Below are 21,130 nucleotides of genomic sequence, written 5' to 3' on the forward strand. Positions count from 1 at the left end.
AGTAATTTTGCTTTTGAGAAATTAATTTTATGAATAGCTAAATTGGCTGGTTGTGTTTGGGACTCAATGCCTGTTTGAGAAATAGGCTAACAAAGGGTGAAGGTGAAGACCATTAGAGGTTTTAGAAAGGGGCTGAGACGGGTTGCTGGGGTTGTGTAACTGTGCCTAGAGGGCGGGGTTCCTGTACATTCCTACTTCACCAGATAACCTGCCCCCAACACTACTCCAGCTTCTGCCAGACAGATGGGACTCTCCAGCATGAAAATCTGCGCAACCATTCCAACAAGTAGGGTAGGTGAAACTGAAATTAAAATTCCCCCTTCTTCCCCCGCCCCTACTTGAGGCCAGATCCTGGAGATACAGAAAGAATAGGGGGTCATCTAGATTCTCCTTTTCGCGTCTGCATTCTCCCTAAGAGCTTCCAACCTGTAAGAGTTCAAAGGCGCTATCTTTAACAGTACTTCATTCTTGATTTCCTTTTGCGCGCTTTTTTTTTTTTTTAAAAGCTTTCTTTTCCCATCCCAATCATTCTCCCTTCTCTACCATCCCTCCAGAGTCTCCCCTCCCCCCTTCTCCCCCCCCTCCCCCAACCACCAGCAGTTAAAATAATCCACCTCTTGGTTTTCGGCCCCCAAACCGACCTTTTCTCCACTCCAGCGGTCAGTTCACTGGGACCTTTTCCTAAGGATGTAGGCCAAGGTGGCTCATGGGAATATATGATGTAGTGTTATATTTTGAGTCTCTTTTCTGCCTTCCAATTTCTATCTTTTTTTCCCCCCTCCATCCAAGACTGTGCCTGATGTTGCCCGAAGGATGCCGAAGAAAAAGACTTCAGGACTGGAAGCGCTCTTACCCCAAGATCGGTAAGTGAAAGTGCTTTACCGGGATGTGGGTGGCCGGGTAGCTGTGCCCGACCGGCTGATTTTGACCAAGGCTCAAACTGAGACTTTGAGGTCCAGGACTAAAGTACTCTTAAAAAAAAAAAACCACCTTTTTTTTTTTTCTTAGAGGGCGCGCTATCAGAAGTAGCTGAAAGAATGCATGATTTTTTTCCCTCTCGGCGGCAGAGAGTCACGGTGGATCCCTAAGTAAAAAGGGTGTAGACATGGAAAAAAAGGATGGTGAGGAAAGGAGAAGAATTTATATGGAGCCAGGGTAATGCGAGACTGAACTAGGTTCTAAAGGGCAAAGTAATTCATTTCGTGGAAAAGGATTTTTGAGTCTTAAGCTGCAAGAAGTCACTAAGGAGACTTAAGGTTCAAACCTGTATAAATGTATTCGCTCCCCCTATTTGAGACAAAGGTTCTTGTTCGAGAGCCAAGGGCTTGCTTCGTTTTAAAGTTTTCTTTTTCCTTTTCTTTCTTTCTTTTTATTTCTTGGTGGGATGTCCCTTCTCCCCCTATTTTCACACCAACATTGCCCACCTCCCCCAGAGCTGGCCCTCCGCTCCCAGCTCCTTGGCCTGGGTCGGGCGAGGGTCCCTGCCGGCTTTAGCGGCGTTGCTCCAGGTAGAGTCGCGGGTGGGAGGCTCTCTTTCCCTTATTCGAAGGAATAAGGAAATGAGCACCGTTCTGGGCTTGACTTCGTCCCTGCTGGGAATATCTCAGTTCCCGGCTTTGGGATCTCAGGCTAATAATTGATTCTTAATGCACACTTTGGAGACGGCGGTGTAAGCTCGAGAGCCAGGGTATCCCGAGAGTGGCTGCGGGCGCGCGAGACAGGTTGAGTCGGCCCGAAGCGAGTTTGGAGCCCTCGCCGAGGTTTCCCGTCGCCTTTCTGGCGCCTCGGGGACTTCAGCACGATGGCGGGACTTGAGGTCCTTGTGGCAGGGACCCGGCAGCGTGGTTTTCTCGGATTTTGGAATTGTGTAGAAACGTGATTTTGGCGGCCGGGTCGCGGCGGCGCTGGCGGCGCGGTGGACAGGCGCTCCCGGGACGCTGCGGCAGAGATGCCAGCAGAGGGGAAGCCGGGCGCTGCGCAGGGAGCAGCAAGGTGAGGGCGCTCTTGCCCAGGACAAAGCGGAGCTTGGAATTTGATAGCTCGACACCGGCTGATGCCAGATAAATTGACTCCAGAAGCTTGGTCGGCGCGCTTCCCCACCTTTTCCCTTTCTTCTTATTCTTCCGTGTTCTCCACCCGCCCGCTTCCCCTCCAAAGTTGTTTCTTTTTGTTTACCTAGTGCGGTTTCCGATCTTAGCACTTGCTAGTTGATAGAACTGTTTTCTCTGTAGTAGAAACCTTTTCTCCTTTCCACTCTCTACTCTTCCATTTCGCTTTCTACCCTGTGTTTCTTTTCTGCCCAAACCTGTGGTCCGAAGTGAAGTGTTCTTACAGGAAAAGAGGTACCCTTTGGGGTAGGAATTCCCTCAACACTTTTAAAGGTGTCCCTGGGCCAGGGAAAGGGAGACAGGGGGTTAGGTGGGCAGAGCATCCTGCCTGTGCGAGGGGGATTCTCAGCAGCGATCTTGAGCTTTGAAAAGAAAGAACCATGAAGACTGGAGCTCAACATTTCCGACTGTCCCCTCCCCGTCTTCCATAAGACTCAATTTCTATGACTCAACCCCATCCTCACCTTGCCCTCTATCAAAACTTGAGGTAGACAGAAATTCCAGAATTGTTGAGATCAGGAAAAGACATTTAAAATAGCCAGTAACTCTCAAAATTATGCTTGTGTGAGAGAGAGGAGATAGGATGTCCCATGTCATTTTCATGGTGTGTTGCCCGAGGCATATAAATCTCAGCCCTCCTCTTCGGCCCTGCGGAAAAGCTGCAAGGGAGGAAAGCACATTGCACACTGCAAGATTTAGGGATTATTATCCGAATGAGAGAGATTGTTCAACTGCCAGACATGTGCGGGATATTCAGTTTCGATTTAGGTTGAATTGTTCTACACAGCACTCCTCAAATTGGGGCCATCTTCCTCGGTTTTATTCCCCTTTTCTTCTCCTCATATTGTCTAATCCTTTTAATCAGAATGTATTTAAGGTGCAAACCTATCTAGCTCCGGGTCTGGAAGGCAAGGCGTTGTTGATTCTGTTGACTGAGCAGGAAAACTAAAAACTGTAGTGGGTTTAGAGATAAACTGAGTTATCTCTCAGTTCTTTCATTTTCTCATTGCTCTGAAATTTAATGACCTGATCATTGTTGTTTGAAGTTAAATTATCTGTTAAATTAGCTCTAAACAATAACTGGTGATATTTTCCTTTTGGGTTCAGTTGCCCTTGCATCCTGTTTCCTGGATGGAAAGGAGAGGAGTCAAAGAGAACGTTTGGTCACATAATTATATAAAGATAATAAAAGTGGATATTTATGTGCTAGTGATATCATACAAGGAAAAAAATCACTTTCAAAGAAGCTGAATTTCATAAATAAGAAAAAATTTGAGGCCTGTGCTTCAGAAGGACCACACTAATTCAGGGATGAATGTAAATAAGCATCTTTGTTGATTAAGAAAAAAATGTGAACACCATATTTTCATTACAGAACCTAAATACTCAAACTCATCATACACCGGTACTTGCTAATTTAAATTAATTCTGCCCTCCAGGGATAAATATTCTCAAAAAGGAAATTTAACTTTAAGCAAAATCTGAAATGTTTCAGATGTGAATTTCTAGAAATCCAAAGTATATTTATTTCTTTGAGTCAGACACTTGTTTGTTTTGCAATCACTTTATGAAACAATTTTGGAATAACGCAGATGCTCTTCCCCCCTTCCTTGTTTCAGACTGCTTGCATATGCAGGCATAGGCATAAAAATTCCCAGGGTATGTTGAGGAAATAACATTTTTACTCTTTTAACAAAAGGCCCAAAGAACCTATAAAGCCAAAGGTACCATAGTAGTTTAAAAAAATCTTTAAAACTAATGAGCACTTTGTGTGTCTTTTACCCTTTAAAACGTGCTGAATGAATAATTAGAGGCTATAATGAAGGTTGAAAATTCAGAACATGAATAAGGTGGCAATTTTATTATTTAATACTTTTATAATTTTTATAATTAATGATGTAATTTTAAATTTGGCAAAGCTTTGTTAGAAAAAATAGAGTACTCCTCCCACCCCATCAAATATACTCTAGAAGGAATAAGGTAGAATCAGGTAGAAGTGAGAACAGGGCTTGTTTATTTATTTATTTCCAATAGTAGTAATTGTAGTAGTAGTAGTAGCAGCAGTGGAGCTGAAAAATATACTTTTAATTATACATTGGGAGCTCTGATTGCAGCTGGAAGACTAAAATCGATCATTCCTGCATCGATGGTGTGGTCTATTACTGCATTGATTTGTGTTTATTTATGCAGACTTTCAGTTATTTACTTACATATTTCAGCATCTGCCTCTTGATTATTATCACAGGTTGGTTTTAATGAAAGAGCTTATATAGGAAACACATTTGACAGATCAATTTTAAGTAAACTTGGTAGTGAATTATGGCAATCCAAAGATTTTATGAAATTACTTATTCATACTTACTTTTTAGCAATTAGGAATCTGTCTCTGATTAAAATCTCACACTACTCAAAAGCTTCCATTCTTCTCTTCAAACATTGTGCTTCTGTTTTTATAAAACAGGAAAACAGATGATTATATGATGTTAGGTGTGATAGAATGAAACTGATGAATGAGGTTTTTTTGTTTTTGTTTTTTTCCTTTGACATGACTAGGTTACCCTCATGACAATAAAGTGACCATTGGGTTTACTAATGGTATTGAAAATCAAGGAGCAATGGATTTTGAATATGGAAGTGGCAATGTTTTAAAACATCTATTACCTCTATGCCAGGGGTATGCTGAAACAGGATATTCTCAGGTTCTTCAGTACATATTAAATGCATATATTCTATTATTTAGTGTATGTCTACAATTATACCTTATGAAGATTGGCATTTCTCTTGAACTAAAAGCTCACATGTGAATGTTATCCATCAAAGTTGATTTGAATAGGACAACTAAAAACCAAGGGGTGTGACTTTCATATGTAAAATGCAGTACTCTAGAAGGAATAAAAGTAGAATCAGGTAGAAGGGACAGCAGGCCTTGTTTTCTTTATGGGAGATTGAGATTCACGTGCTTCTCTTGTCATTACAAAATGTTGAAAGATGACTTGGAAATGGGGGGGAAGAGTGGCCAAATTCATCGAGGGCAATTTGCTTCTGACTTTACAGATCTTTTATTGCAGTCTGGAGGATCAATTTTTCCTTACTAATAATTTGGAATTCATCTACCAAATACGGTTAATAGTTCTCTTCGTTTCTCACGCTTCCCCTTTCTCTGGTATCCGCGAAGAATATAGAGAAAAATTAATCGAATTCTTTCTTAAGAAGGAAAGGGCCTTGAGACATGGAATTAACTCTCCTCACCCTGGTGAGTTTTCCTGAAACTGCTTATCCTCAGCATCGGTGTTCTGAGAGGTGGAGCCTCGCAGTCAGACGGCTGCAGGCAGAAGGTGGGCGAGCCCTGGGACCTTAAGCTTTGTGGAAGGTTGAAAGGAGGAGCAGAGGGAGAGCTTTGAGGTTTGTTTATTTTGTCTATTTTTATTTTTCTGTCCCGTGCCAAGCCCTTGAAGTTAACCCAGAGATATGGCCCTTTAGGACCAAGCACTCAGCATTCTTTCGAGACTGAGATTCCAGAGCATCAGATGAACCGGACTTAGAGCTAAGGCGTCACCCCCCCCCCGCCCCCGCCCCTCGACTTCCTACGCACGCACCAGCTCGTCCTCACGTGCGTCGGGGTAGTGGACAGTGTTGACTTGAATTGCTCTGGCTCGCTCCAAGCCTTTCCTGTGAATGAACCCGAAAACACTCGACAGGTCGTGAATAATCGTTTTAATGAGTGTGCAAAGCGTGCGACGGGGTGCACCGAGCTGTCGGGTTAAACAAACAACTTGTACCCTGACCAAATCCGATTGTTAAAGTGCAAAGTGATGTCAGTACCATTTCCATTGCCCTTCAGAAAACCACAGATCTGACACGCGGGAGTCCAATTTTCCCCATTAAAGAAAAATAACAATATTTTCCAACCGTGTATGTGATCTTCTTTAATATTAACCTGAGCCAAACAAAACCTCATTTGGGAATCAGAGAAGTAGTCGTGTCACTGCCTCAAAAACAAATCAAAAAGGAGAAAACAAGGAAGAAATCAGAACAAATCTAAAAAACCTAACAGATTTCTTTTTGATAGCTCACACATCATTGCTGATCAATATTGTAAAAATCTTACACACACACACTGCAGCTCAGTATTGGCAAAAATCAAGTTAACTGCATCTAAAACAACTGGGATCGATCATTTGGTCCTGTATTAAAATAGAACTACCAACCTGTAAAGACTTTTTTCTATTGAAAATCTAATGGAAATATTTGCTGTTATACATTAGCCTGTGAAGGAATGAAGGGATAAGTAGTCCTCACATTTATGCTTTCAAGGAAAACAGTTTGGAGAAAAGTAATGTTAAAGGAACCCTGATGGGCCACTACCATCTAAAACAATAACAAAAAGCACAGTGAGCTCCACAAATCACACTCTCCCCTCTTTCTGCACAACTGTACTGGGGAAATATTTTTGTTTCTTTCATGTCTAGTAAAAAGATCTACTTATTTAGAATTAGTCACATGTGCTTCTTTACTTGATCATTCTTTTACCTTCTTTCACAATTCCAAACATCAACTGCCACATGACTATTAAGAAAATAAAACCTCAAAAGATTATTTTAAAAAATTATTTTTATGTATCTTCTCTAAAAATTTTGTGCAGAAATGTGTAAAGTGTTACCCTTGCCAGCACCTCATATACATCCACAAATCAAACAAAATGACCCAGATGCTTGGAAATCAGTGTATCAATTCCAAATAACTAGCTCCTTCAACTCAGTAACAATATAGGGAGATTAAGGTTTATATTTTCATTGGATTAAGTATTACAGATTACACGTTTTTCTTCTAAGACTGAAAACATATCATGTCCTGCAGTCTGAAGTTTATTCATCCTCTTATAATTGTAGTCAGCTTGTAGGAATAAAATGTTAGGGATATTGTACATTTGAATATAGGAGCTCAGCAGCATTTGCTCAGTTAACTGCTATTGCATAGGTGGTTATCTATGTATCTGTCTTTCTGACCATCTATTTCACATACAAATATGTCCATATACAACCAACTGTAATTAGGTGGATTAACCCATCTGAAACATATAACTGAGGTATCTGACGGAATAAGCAGTCTCATGTGGAAGCCGTTGTTATGGTTGCTAGTTTTTATACATCTCTGTCAATTTAGCACCAACTGGATAAATGGAAGGTACTGAAATTCAGTTTCCATCATCAAAACTTGGAAAAGACAACCAGTAGGTTAGGACAGTGTTTTTGTTGATTTTGACTGCTATCTGGTGAATGTCTGTATCAGAATATCAATTCAGAATAGCCTTTAATTACTAGGAAATTTGACAAAAATGACTGTCAAAAATTAGGGGCTTGCATTTTTATTGTTTTAAGTATTTTTGGACACACAACAGACTGTGCAGTTATTACCTAAACAGATTTCTTCTCTGTAGGCTGACTGAGTTGAGGAATTTTAGGAGTCACTGAAAGAGCCGAATCCATTTCTGTTTTAGATTCACAAACAGCAAAGCTAGAGGGTGCGTCTGTTTTTGTGTGTATATATGTAGTTAAAGAACTGCACTATCAAAACATTAATTATATTTGAAAGATAGCAGAGAGCTTGTTGTGCAGAGAATTGCATTATTGAATTTATATTCCATGGAATGTGTCTGTGGAGAGGGCTGAAATTGTATACCTGTCTTATATGATGCACCCTCTTCAGTGAGATGTGTAATAAGAGCAAAGAGATGAAGGAGGCAAACTTAGAGAGGAGAGATCTTAGGTATTTGGATGGTCCTAAGCAGAAGGAATTCACGTGCAAATGCAAATGACTGAAGAACAAACCTGGGGTCTTTGTTCTCTGTCAACAAAAACAAATGTATTTTTTCCCCTTTATCAAACAGATCACAGTGATCTTAGCTGAATTTGGAGCACGTTGTGGGGAGAGAGAGAGACTAAGTGACTAAGAATATTCCAATTACCATAGTTCTGATCCCCAAGTCCTGTTTATTTCACAGCTGCCAAATTTTATATCCAAAATTTAGATTCTCTTCCTCCCAAATCCTACATTGGTATGAATCATCACTGATCATTTTTAGTTTTTGGCTTAATTACTAGTTTTCAGCTTTAAATTACCAATAAACTAATTAATCTGACTAATCTTTCTAAACTTCTGTTGAGTAGTATAATAGCAGCAACAACAACAAAAATAACAACTGCAGCAATAATGACAAAAATAAAATGTTAATAATAATAATACAAACAATAATAGCATAAACAATTTTAAAATATTTTTTCTGGCCAACAGGATGAAGACGGAATCTATTTCAGTCTGAAATTTGTGTTTCATGGCTGCAGTTGGACATTCCTCTGATTTCTTTTATCACTGGTTAGATGGATGATCCGTTCCTGCCCAACTTGTGTTCTAATAGACTCCCCTGGTCTAACATGGTGGATCTTTTTAGTGTCACTGAGTACTTTTGTGTCCCCTCTTCACTGCTATGGGCATGTCCCCCTTGGACACTATTCCCAAATAAATCAACCCAGGACCGGCCTGGAAGCAGAGACAGGTGAAGGGATTCTTGAGTAGAAGGACCTGGTACCTTCTGGATGGAGCTCTTCTGGTGAATGGTCAAGTTGTCATATTTGGGACTCACATTCACAAAGCTAAGAAGTTTGAGAAGGGCATAGGAACTAAGGTTCCATGAATCAAAAGAGAATTCTGGCCCTAGGGAACTCAGGTCATCGGGTGAGACACAAAAATAAAAAATTAGGGCCTCCAGGATGAGCTCTGATTTCTTTAGAAATGGAGGGATGCAAAGAGGACAGTAAAGTGGAGGGAGTAGAAGTAGCGGAAGGAAGGAGACCAGGTGGAAGATGTTAGTACCTGGTGATAATCTAGCTGGTAAAGTTGACCCATCTGTTTAGGAGGAGGGAGAGGTGCTTTTATCAGTTGTAAACCTGTCAAGGTTTATTGTTCCAGGTACAAGAACAGCCACCAGTTCCTGAGATGAGGCTGGAAGGAATCTGCCACTGAGTTTGTATCTGCAGGCATCTAACTCTCCTCTCAGCCCAAAGTTCTCCCCATGTCCTGAGCCCCCTATGCACCCCACCCCCAAGAAAAAGGAAATGAAAGAAAATAAAAAGGGGATAGCGAGAGAATTAAGACTCAGTGTTTGTCAGGCAGATGTTGGGGTCAAAGCACGTTGTTTGGGTAACTGCTTTCATTTTGGAGGGGAACGAAAGCTGGTTAGAAGAGGATGGGCCGTTGTGGGAGAGGAGAGCAAAAAATAAGAGAAATTCCTTGGCAGCCCAGCGGAAGGAATTTGGGTAGGACAAAATGGAAAAGAACTGTAGCAACAGAAGGACAGTTTAAAAGGAAAGAAGGGTGATCGTAAGATGTGTTTGCATTGTTCTGTTTTTCTGCAAATTAGTGTAGCCTTGAAAGCAGGAGAAAAGATCTTCATGCCTTGTTAAAACACAATTACAAAAAGAAAGGCATATTATCAATAGCCAGTTTTGTCTTCAAGAAAAGTCTTTTCTTTAGATATTATCATATACACGCAATCCATAACTAAACCAAATGGCAGTTGAAGGAAGGGAGGGGAAAAAAGGAACCAACTCCCCTGCTGGTCTTACGTAGAGTGCATCTATCTCCTCACCTTTCACAGCAGGGAGGGTGAAGGATCTTTTTTCATTTCCATCTAGTCTTTTCACTTAAAAAAGTATGAAAATATTACAGTTCATGAGACTGTTTCTCACGAAAGAGCAGAGAATGAGGAGCTTTCATTTCTAGGGATAAATTTACTGAGGTGATGCTCAGTTTGCTACAGGAGAAAGACAACTTTGGTTGCAACTGTATATTGCTCTGCTTTTCAGTGGCACCCCCCCAGACCTTCTCTGTGCACTAATAATAACTAATAACTACTAAGTTCACTTCACTCTTCTGGAAGTACAACTCTGCAATTTGAAATCAAACTGGAGCTTTCCATATAAAATCCAACTCTAATTAAAACATTTTATGGAAAATATTCTCAGTTATTGTGATTGTTTTTATTCATTTGAATTCTTCCTTGATTAAAAGACAGCTATCATTTGTTTCAGTCAGAAAATTAAAAGAAACCAACAACGTCAGTAAAAGTAGCCCTCAATCCTGTTATGTACATTCCCAAAATATGGCTTTTAAGAATTTATTTTCAAACAATTTGGTTTTAATTGTACATATCTGAGAACCTGAGTCATTGGAGACATGCCTAACTAAAATAAACTAAATTAATACATTTATAATGGGAATATTTGACAGTAAAGAAACAATAAAAGCAGACATTTCAAAAAGTAGTAAAAGTTATGCAGACATTCACCTGCACTGTTTATGCACCCATTTAACAAAATGAGTAGGCTTATATAACCCAGTATCTTAAAAACATCATTAGCCAACAAATATAAATACGTATGCACATATTCCATACATACTATGCTGAATATAGTTTAAACATGTACACTTTAGAAACTAAGAACTAAACATATTAGTATTTCTAACTTTTAACCACCAATAATTGGTGTTTGTGATTTGTAAACACTGAAGGAAAGCCAGAACCATGACATTCTGCTTGGACTGTACTGTGAAGCAAATATAGGCTTCTTTCTGTTCAGGGTATGCAGGAGTGAGGAACTTAGCAGTGAGTGGAGTTAAGATCTCTTTATGTTTTCAGTAAATGAAGATGTAGTCATTTCATTCTTTAAACATTCATATTCTACTATTAAATAAAAGAAATATATACAGTTTCAAAGACAAGAGAGGTAAGCCCAAGTAAAACTATTATATCACAGAAAAGGAGTGGTTTCAAATGATGCTAACATTTTTTCCAACAAAGAATTTTTCAAGGCAGATACAGGTAGATCTGTTGCACAAGTGACACAATAAATATTTTTAAAATGGGCTGTGGGGGGTGTTTAATGACACTCTGAATATTTATGAGTAATACTCCTTTGAAGAAGGTTGTGTGACTATCACACTCCATAAAAATGGAGGATGGGGTGAAGTTTTGAGGGTAGAAATGTCCAAGCATCCTAACTATTACTAATGGTGGGTGGGTGTGACCTGTGTACAAAAGGAAAGGATTCCATGCCAAGAGAGTAGCTGCAAAGGTCTATTGGTCCCATCCTGTTTATTTTCTTTTGCGTACACATTTCAAAAACAGATCCTTTCCACTAGGCTCTCATTTTGCAGTTATGGTTTCACCGACAGTAGCGGGCTTGTATTAAAGTGCAATCCAATGCATCAGTCCAGTTTTGAAAAGAAGACAATGGACGTGAAAAATAAAGTGACAGTCTTATCAATGAAATCCTCATTGGCAGTTGGAGGACAGGGAAGGAGGTGGCTTCAAAACAGGGTAGTGGGAGGAGAGCAATACTCTAGGTGAGTTTTTTGGGAAGATGCTAAGTAAAATGCTGTTCAGAAATTGGGATTAATCGAGCAGTTTAAATACAAATCTGCCGGAAATCGTGCTCTGAGAGAATGAAAATGAAGAAATTTATGCATATTCTAATTTTCCCTCTTTGGCTGCTATTTTGGAGGAAGAGACTTCTTTTGCTGATGGTGGGACTTTTTTGTTCTGCACAGGAAATGTGTAAATGAACAAAAATGTGTGTGTGTGTTTTTCCCTTTCCATCTCTCTCCTCCATCCCTCCTCCCCCTGCTTTCAACAATCAGAAGTGGTTAGGGTCCTACAGACCCCAGGGTTTCTCTCCATTCCCAAGATGAGAGGGAGCAGGCAGTGCAGGAAGGGGAGTTAGGGCTCCTATTGGTCACTAACATTTGTAAATTAACCTAGAGTTTCCATCCCATCTTTGGACATTCAGAGAGAGTAGAGTGCGGAAGTGTCATACATTTAATGTGATGAAAAATCATCTCGAAAGCTATTTGCTCTCACAACTGAATTCTCAGTTTACGCCTAGGGTGGGGGTGGGGGTGTCTTAAAAGTGATGAGCGACGTTGCGGGATCCACTGACCATCACTACTGAGTCCAAACACTTTTCCTTTTGTGCCTTTGGGAACACACAGGGCCGGTGCATTTTAATCATATTAAGACCAGTAAGAAACTCTCCAGCTCTCCTATTTTGATGTACGTCGCCCAGTACTGAGAACGAGTGAAGTGGAGTGCACAGGTCCTTTTGTGTTCTGTGAAATATGTCAGGGACTGCCGAGACGGTCCAATGAAGTGTGTGGGATGAAGGTAGGGGCGGGGGCGACTCGTTCCGGGGGGAGAGGGCGCTCCGACGAGGGAAGAGAGAGTTTGAGAGGGTGGAAGAGAGAGGCGCTCCCTGTCCTCTCGCTCCGCATATGCAGGCCAGGCCGAGAGCTTCAATTAATTCGGGATCGGAGAAGACAGAGACAAGACTCCGAGTTTCTACTGTTTCTAGATGCCCGGATAAAAACCCTGGAGCCAACTTTCATTCTTAACAATTTAGTTTCAAAAAGGCTCCTCGGTGCCCCCTCTGCCTCCTCCGCCGGTCGCAAAGCACTGCGCGAGCCCGGGGCGTCCGCCGAGGCCGGAGTCGGTACTCTCTGCCCGGTCCTCCAGCGGCTCAGCCGTCTCGGCCGCGGCCTTGGAAAAGGCGGCCAGAACAAAGCCCACGCTACGAGCCCCCGCCTCAGATACATTTTCAGCGGCCGCGTCGGAGCCTCAGACCCCCAGAGGGCCAGCTTTCCAGCACCCGGCCCGCCGTGACCCTGCCCCGTCGCCCACTCGTCTTTCTCCCTCAGGAAGAGAGCACCGAGCGGCCGACCTAGAGCAGGATTTCACCCCAACCCCGCCCGCGAGACTGGGGTCCCGGGCGTCCGTTCTCCTCCGCGTACCGGTGTGGGGGAGGAGGAGGAGGGATCGCAGATTTGCCCAGGAGAAGATGGGAGATGAGCGCGGATCCTCGCTGCAGACCTCCCGTCAAGGTTACCGCCACCTCTAGGAACCTCTTCGGAAAAGCTCCAAAATGCCTATTTTGCAGAAAGCCTGCTATGGTGCGATGGGGCCTGGTGCTCAGAGAACTCTCAAGAGGCCTCGATGTCTTGGTGCTTGAGTCAAGCCCTGCCCAGGCCCATTTCTCCCGCGCATCCCAGGTCCTGCACTTCCGGTCCCCCCGGCGGGCGAGGAGGGGTACCCTGACTCTCCCCTCCCCAGCACTTCCGGCCCGTGGGCTTCTGCGGTCCCGCCCAGTCACCCTGCTGAAGAATATTTTTGAGAGCTGTTTTATATAACTTTTCTGTGGCCGGTGGGAACTTTACCTGTTCCATTCATTTCTTTTTGACTTTAATTTCTACGCCTCCTTAAACTTGGGAGGGTGGGCGGGCGGAGTAGAGGAGGGCCAGAGGTTTAAAGAAAAAGCTCATTGAAGAAAAATCTTTCTCTTTTTTTGTCTTTTCAGGTCACCTTTCCCCTTTCCGAATTCCCCGCACCAGTTCACACCAGCAACTGAGATTTAGGCCTGTTTTCCTGAAGGGCCTCAGCCAGTCCCTGCACTTAGTAGGCATGCAATAAACCTTGAAAGCCCAAATGAATGATGCTGCTTCCCTAGGCACATGGTACTTAGGGGTGGTAGGTATTCTCAGGAATCAGCTGACGTTTATTTCCATTATTTTATTGAATTCAGTTGAAAGGTTGATAATTTTTTTTGTATGGGCATTTTGATGTTTTTTAGGGACTCCTCAAAACAGTGGGGGGAAATCTCTTATTAGAGTTATTCAAAGTGTCTTCTTGAACTTTTTCATATGCATGAGGTAAAATGCTGTGATTTTTTAGAATTTGGGGGTTTATCAGCCCTTTTGTGACTTTTCCTTTACATTTTGCGTTCTTTTTAAAGTTTTACCTTCTGTGGTAAGAGGTCAAGGCCTTATGAAGTTAATCTCTTGTAGACAATTTGAGACAAAAACTAAGATTTCTCTTTTGCTTTCCTGCTATGTTACCGTTTAATCCTTGTCAAACTTGATCACTTCTGCATCATTCTACTGTGTCTTCTGCATCATTCAACTGTTCTCATTCTTTATGATAGCATTTGTTTTTAAATGCTGTAAGAACTTTATGTAACCAGGAGAGAAATTTTCATAGTTGTGATTCAGACAGTCAACACATGTTAAATGCATATTTTCCCGAGCACCAGTTGTGTAACCTATAGATTAGTCCTTAGGGCATTTACTGTCCCACTTTCATTGACTGTAAAATAGTGAAAATATATAACCAAAAAGCTAATAACCATGAAAGTAATTTGAAAGGTTATAATTGCTAATCAAATTTAAAGTGTATTTATTAGCATCATTATTCAGAGGCATCAGAGGGATACAAATAAGACCTGTTCTTATCCTCTGGGAACTTACAGTCTAGTTGGGCATAAATAATGTGAATATAAATTAATAGAAACAGCTACTAAGCAATGTTCAGTGTCTGGCATATTGAAAACATTCAGTAAACAATTGCCTCACAAATTAATTTGCAGTCGTGTCATTCTTTTAACCGAAATATGATACTGATAAGAAATACAGGAAGGATTAATTAGGAAAACTTTCATGGAGAAAATGAATCTGTCCTTTATGTACCACATAGGAAGATTGAAAATGCAAGCTGTTTGTGTTCAAGGGGGTAAGGGTGGCGTAAATGGAGAATGAGAAAGATATTTGATGAGATGGAGTTTTGGTGGTAATTTGTAGGAAACCTTGCAGATCATGCAGAGGAGTTTGTATTTGATAGTAGAGGTGATGGTGACCTGTGGTGGCCCTGTAAGCAGAGGATGGCATGATTAAAATTGAGATTTATGTTTAAAATGATTCTAGCCAGCAACTGAGCATAGTGAAAATTGAGGGAGAAAGAGTATGAAAAAAGATTCTGGTTGCAGTTCTAGAATGGTATATTTATATAGAGTGACTGTAGACAGAGTCATCATTAGGCCCTTTCTTCTCAGTTTTTATACAGTGGAAATTACATCGAAATAATAAAATCAGTAAGGAGTCTTGAATAGGATAAGAGCCACAGACCACTGGAATATGTGTTACTACTTTTTTCTTCATTGTTTGTGTGATAGGGGATGTTAGATGTTGACTGATGGTTACTAATCTCAGGATATCTTCATCACCAGTTACAGCTCAAGAAACCTTTCTCATTTCGCATATTTACCCATGATCCAGTTTCAGTGGTTGTCAACTGGGTGTGATTTTGACACACCTCCACCAACCCATGTGGGCACTTTTGGCAATGTCTGGAGACATTTTTAGTTGTAACAACTGTGGGACACTATTGGCATTTAGTAAGTAGAAGCCAGGGATAGATATTACTAAATATCTTACAATTCAGAGGAGAGACCCCTGATAACAATGAATTACCTACTCTCCAAAAGCAATTGTACTGAGGTTGAGAAACCTTCAGTGGGAATGAAGCATGAACTCTTAACTCTGGAAAGCTACCCAAGCAGTCCCAGAACCTAACTTCTATTATAGTATCAACTTTGATGGAAGAAATGTTTTGTTTAGTGAGTCAAATGTACCTCTGAAAATGGCAGTGTCTCTTCTTAGCCCTGAGGTCTTAGAAATAGGAAAATCAGAAGGGTACCTGCTTAGATTTTCTACTTTTTATAAAATGGAGTTAGAAATATTCCTTGAGGATTTGTCATCTCCATGTTATTTATTAAATTAATAAAATGTGCCTTTGGAGTTGCTTAGCAACTTAATGGAAAGCTTGCTTTTTAGAAGTTCATTTGTTTGTTTAAAACTAGGGTAGGTTGCATATTATTAGCTACATTACATAAATCAACAAAGAAATGTACACTGAAAATGGAATAAAATGTTTCAACACATTTTCTGCTCTCCGTGTCTAGCAATTAAAACATTCTAATTGTCTGGTAGAATTGCATCAAATATTCGACAAACATTATTTACGTATGAAATTTCAACATAATATTGAGAATGTAAGAGAACCAAAGGGGAAAAATTCGGCAGATTTTTCATAAAGTATGTGTTTATCTTAACCTTTCTTCTTCAAATATCTTATCTACTAAGTACTTTTATCAGGCACTAATTATACTCTTTCTGAAAAGTATTTCTCCAACACCCTTCAGTGCCTGCACCCTTTAATCATATCTCATTACATCTACCTAATCCATATCTTTTTCACATTGCCAGGGCTCATTAACAGTTTTAAAAGCTAATCTTAATCTTGGACACTGTTATTCCTTGTAATCGAGATGAAAATAATGCCAATAATATTTTATTTCTAAAATGTAGTGGATCATTAAAAATTTGTTCTGAAGTCATTTCTTCTTTAAATATTAATGAGAAATTAACTTTCAAACATGCATTAAACTAGCAGGAACAGTGAGATGTGTCTGAAAACCCTGAAGCACCTTTTCGAAGGAGAAGTTATTTTTATAAGCTGTTTTAACAGTGGATCATCAGTCACTTTGAAGGGAAGTGATCCTTGATTAACAGTTGGCTGATACTGTGCTTCCACAGATGTGTGGCAGTAATACAGGTGCTCCCTATGAAACAGGACAGGTAGTTCACAGTATCTGAGCTTTCTTTTTCTGACTGAAAAATGTTAAAGCATAAAGCCTTCATCTTTGTGTATTACCCCATTAAATTGTTGTAGACAAGACAAACCAAATGTCCCACTCAAATAATGAACAGTAAGCACCATGTTTCCCATGACTTTAAAGAAAACATTGTAAGTGTGGCCAGTACTTTATTCCTTTTGATTTTCCATTTTCCGAAAAGAAAATGGATCAAATGTTCTATTACATGACCAAAGTAGAGCCTCATGATGATGACTTTTTAGGACTTGAAAGTGAAATCCTGCCTCTCAGAATATAACTACTTAGGACTAACATGTTACTTGGATGGAAGATTCCTCCACTACTATAACTGAGATTGTTCCTTTTTTTCTTTTTTTTTTAATTTTATTTTTTAACTTTACAATATTGTATTGGTTTTGCTATATATCAACATGAATCCACCACAGGTATACATGTGTTCCCCATCCTGAACCCTCCTCCCTCCTCCCTCCCCGTACCATCCCTCTGGGTCATCCCAGTGCACCAGCCCCAAGCATCCAGTATCGTGCATGGAACCTGGACTGGTGACTCGTTTCACATATGATATTATATATGTTTCAATGCCATTCTCCCAAATCATCCCACCCTCTCCCTCTCCCACAGAGTCCAAAAGACTGTTCTATACATCAGTGTCTCTTTTGCTGTCTTGTATACAGGGTTATTGTTACCATCTTTCTAAATTCCATATATATGCGTTAGTATACTGTATTGGTGTTTTTCTTTCTGGCTTACTTCACTCTGTATAATAGGCTCCACGTTCATCCACCTCATTAGAACTGATTCAAATGTATTCTTTTTAGTGGCTGAGTAATACTCCATTGTGTATATGTACCACAGCTTTCTTATCCATTCATCTGCTGATTGTTTCTTGAAAGTAATCTCTAAGTCTTAGGACAAGTTTAATGGTTTGTTATTTATTTATGCAGGTACTATCTAGCTATAGTGCTTTTAAAAAACCACAAGACAAAAGTCATTTGTCCAAAAAAAACAATTTTTGGACTAGTACCTCAAGTTCTGATTCGGTGGTAGTGAAGATGTAATAAAACTTTAATTCTGCTCTGATTTTTTCCCCATTCATTAATTTTACCAGATAGTACAGTTGTTGTTGTTGTTAAGTCATTAAGTCATGTAGCCCTCCAGGCTGCTCTGTCCCTGGGATTTCCCAGGCAAGAATACTGGAGTTTGTTGCCATTCCCCTCTCCAGGGGATCTTCCTGACCCAGGGATTGAACCTTCATCTACTGCATTGGCAGGCAGATTCTTTACCACTGAACCACCTGGGAAGCTCATATAGTACAGTAGTTATCTTTTATTTCAGTTGTTTAATTAGATATTTCTTTAGTTTTTTTTTCCTTTGGAATATATTATTTTCCTTAAAGAATTCTGTGGTTCTGATTTCTCTCCATTTATATGGTTCAGCTTATTATTACCTATGCTGCTGCTGCTGCTAAGTCGCTTCAGTCGTGTCCGACTCTGTGTGACCCCATAGACGGCAGTCCACCAGGCTCCCCCGTCCCTGGGATTCTCCAGGCAAGAACACTGGAGTGGGTTTCCATTTCCTTCTCCAATGCATGAAAGCAAAAAGTGAAAGTGAAGTCGCTCAGTCCTGTCCGACTCTTAGCGATCCCATGGACTGCAGCCTATGAGGCTCCTCGGTCCATGGGATTCTCCAGGCAAGACTACTGGAGTGGGGTGCTATTGCCTTCTCCATTTAGGAAACTGTTATTAAGCAGAACCAAGTGATAGCTAGTTAGTTTCTTTTGCTGTGTCTTATCTTTTGCAGTGGTTAAAAATTGAACTAAGATAATTAGATTTTTAGAATCTGTAGCATAATGTTTTTAAAATTACTCTTTTGACATTTTTTTCTTTTAAATTATTTTAATTTCCTTACTCATCAGTTTTGAGGAGGGTAACTTTGCACATGTTCAGTTAAACACAACATGTTTTCCTGTGTTCTTTTTTGCTTTACTGAAATAGCTCGAATATTCAGATCTTATCAAATTTTTACAGTGACACCATAGACGATGCTTGCTTTCATAGAATTTCCCTCCCTTCATTATGAATTAGTTCTACTAATAAAAATACAATTTAGTATGTAATATACTATAACATCATAATTAAAAATTGCAAATATAGTATTAATATATAGTTTAAAATTGTTTGGGGGCTTCTCTGGGGGCTCAGTGGTGAAGAGTCTACCTTCCAATGCAGGAGACGCAGGTTCGATCCCTGGGTCGGGAAGATCCCCTGGAGAAGGAAATGACAAGCCACTCCAGTATTCTTGCCTACAGAATCCCATGGACAGAGGAGCCTGGCGGGCTGCAGTCCATGGCATTGCAAAAGAGTTAGACAAGACATAGTGACTAAACAACAACTGTGTTTGTTTTTGTAAATTAATTTTTATCTTTGTCTATTTCTCTTATTAAGAAGTTTTACCTTTTTTGTACTGATTATCTATTTTCTTGTCCTTTTCATGTTGTTATTTTCAGAGATTTCTCACATAGGTCAGTTCGATGAAGCTTGATGGCAACAGTTGTTCACTTTGAATCAAAGAATAACTCTTAATTGGTGTGCTGTCATCAACCAGAAGTTTCCAAGTATGTGTCCTCCAATTCAAAGAGAAGAAGCTGGATGCAAGCAAACATACTCATGGTGACTCTCTGCACATGATGCATCTCCAGAGAAAGTTGCTTCAACATTCTTTTTTGTTTTCGGAACACTTCTTACAATATACCCCAACTACTGCATAGCATCCTAAGTTCATCCAGATTTGTCCCAGGTCTGAATTCTTGGTCTTCCTGCCACCCTCTAATTCCACAGATAAAGAAGAAATAATAATAAAGGAATAAAAATCGTTTGTTTCTGTCTGACTGAATCATTCCAGTCTTGAAGCCCCCTGGTGGGTTAATTAGCCCTATTATTATATTTACTATCTCCCACACACGTGTGTGGAAAAGTGCTCCTCTTGGCACTTTTCTAGGTGGATAAGAGAACATTACAACATATGGCACTGGACTTTGCTCTTGAAATAGATGGTACTTTGGCAGCCTAAAGCTTGAAGGAGCTTAGTTTTTCATTGATAAGGGTGGAAGTGGCCTAGGATCATCTATCCCTGATGTATGCCAGCTGTGATTTCAAATATTCTTAGTGTGGGCTTTGGTACCATTAGGAAGAGAAACATAGTATCTCTTGTAGGAAGAATTTGGAGAGATTTACCCCAGCAATCAAGATGGTTAAGATGATTAACTAAATTCTGTGGATATACTGCTTCTACCCTAACTGAAAGAAAAAGAGAACAGCTGCTAACTCATTTCTCACAAATAGGCATGATTTTTCAGTGAGTATTATCTTATCCTGGAATTAATTCTTTGGGTTCTTGCCATTGTGTTTTGTCCTTATAGATTAGAATGACAGAGGTATTAGCAAGAAATTTGAAATTGACACTAGATAAGATCAGCTTTTGATTGTTAAATTTCAAGATCAGCACAAATCATCTGGAGAATGTGCAAAGCTGTCTTAAAATAAATTCCTGTGCAGCAGGGTTTGACATAAATTGAAGGTATTGGCATGTCTACAGAAAAAATTTTAGCCATGAAAGCAGATAGAAGTCAGAAGCAATGAAGGGAAAGTGTGTCCACATATGGTTCAGAGATGAGGGAGTGGATTCAATTCCATTGGACTTAAGTCCCAATGAAAGCCCATTCCTGTTGTAAATGTATATCAGGCTCTTTAAACTTGATGCTGTTAAACATTCTACCCACAAAAATATCTTCATTCTGAATCTATATTTTCCAAATAATATTTGGATTATTATTTGGCTTCTGAAGAATTTTTGTTCTTAGAATATATACTAATCATATGAACTTCAAATACTTCACTTAAAATAGTAGTTACTTTTAGGTGAGTAATTATATCCCAGGCTTTCAATGAAGTTCTTTTCATTTAAGTTATTCATCATAAATGAATTATGGATAATCTTATTTCTGATTCAAAACATTACTATTTTGATGATTATTGTATATCTACCTTTGATAGATGAATACATTTTTGGCATGTTGATAAAATTAGAGTATAACGTTTCTACTAGGAGGGACAGATACAGAATTATGTTTGTAAAGGTCAACCCTTTCTGTCAGTCTTTCCTGTGACCTACAAAATGAACATACAACTGCACGATTCTACGTGTAAAAAGGCTAGTAGTTGAAGTGAATTACAATTGCTCAAACAATATTTGGTTGGGACCAAATATTACCACCAATGTAATATTATACATATTCAGTTCAGTTCAGTTCAGTTGCTCAGTCGTGTCCAACTCTTTGCGACCCCATGAATCCCAGCATGCCAGGCCTCCCTGTCCATCACCAACTCCCGGAGTTCATTCAAACTCATGTGCATCGAGTTGGTGATGCCATCCAGCCTTCTCATCCTCTGTCGTCCCCTTCTCCTCCTG

At 40.0% G+C, this 21,130-nt stretch overlaps 1 long non-coding RNA gene across 1 annotated transcript; it reads left to right on the forward strand.

The window, feature by feature from the left end:
• Window positions 1–121: 121 nt before the first annotated feature.
• Window positions 122–19,537, forward strand: LOC109575341 (uncharacterized). The gene is made up of 4 exons (XR_011562776.1): window positions 122–291; window positions 790–863; window positions 13,514–13,683; window positions 19,170–19,537. It is a non-coding gene; the product is annotated as an uncharacterized lncRNA (long non-coding RNA).
• The last annotated feature ends 1,593 nt before the right edge of the window (window positions 19,538–21,130 follow it).

Source organism: Bos indicus, chromosome 21 (genome assembly GCF_029378745.1).
Source record: "Bos indicus isolate NIAB-ARS_2022 breed Sahiwal x Tharparkar chromosome 21, NIAB-ARS_B.indTharparkar_mat_pri_1.0, whole genome shotgun sequence".
NCBI classification, from domain to species: Eukaryota; Metazoa; Chordata; class Mammalia; order Artiodactyla; family Bovidae; genus Bos; species Bos indicus.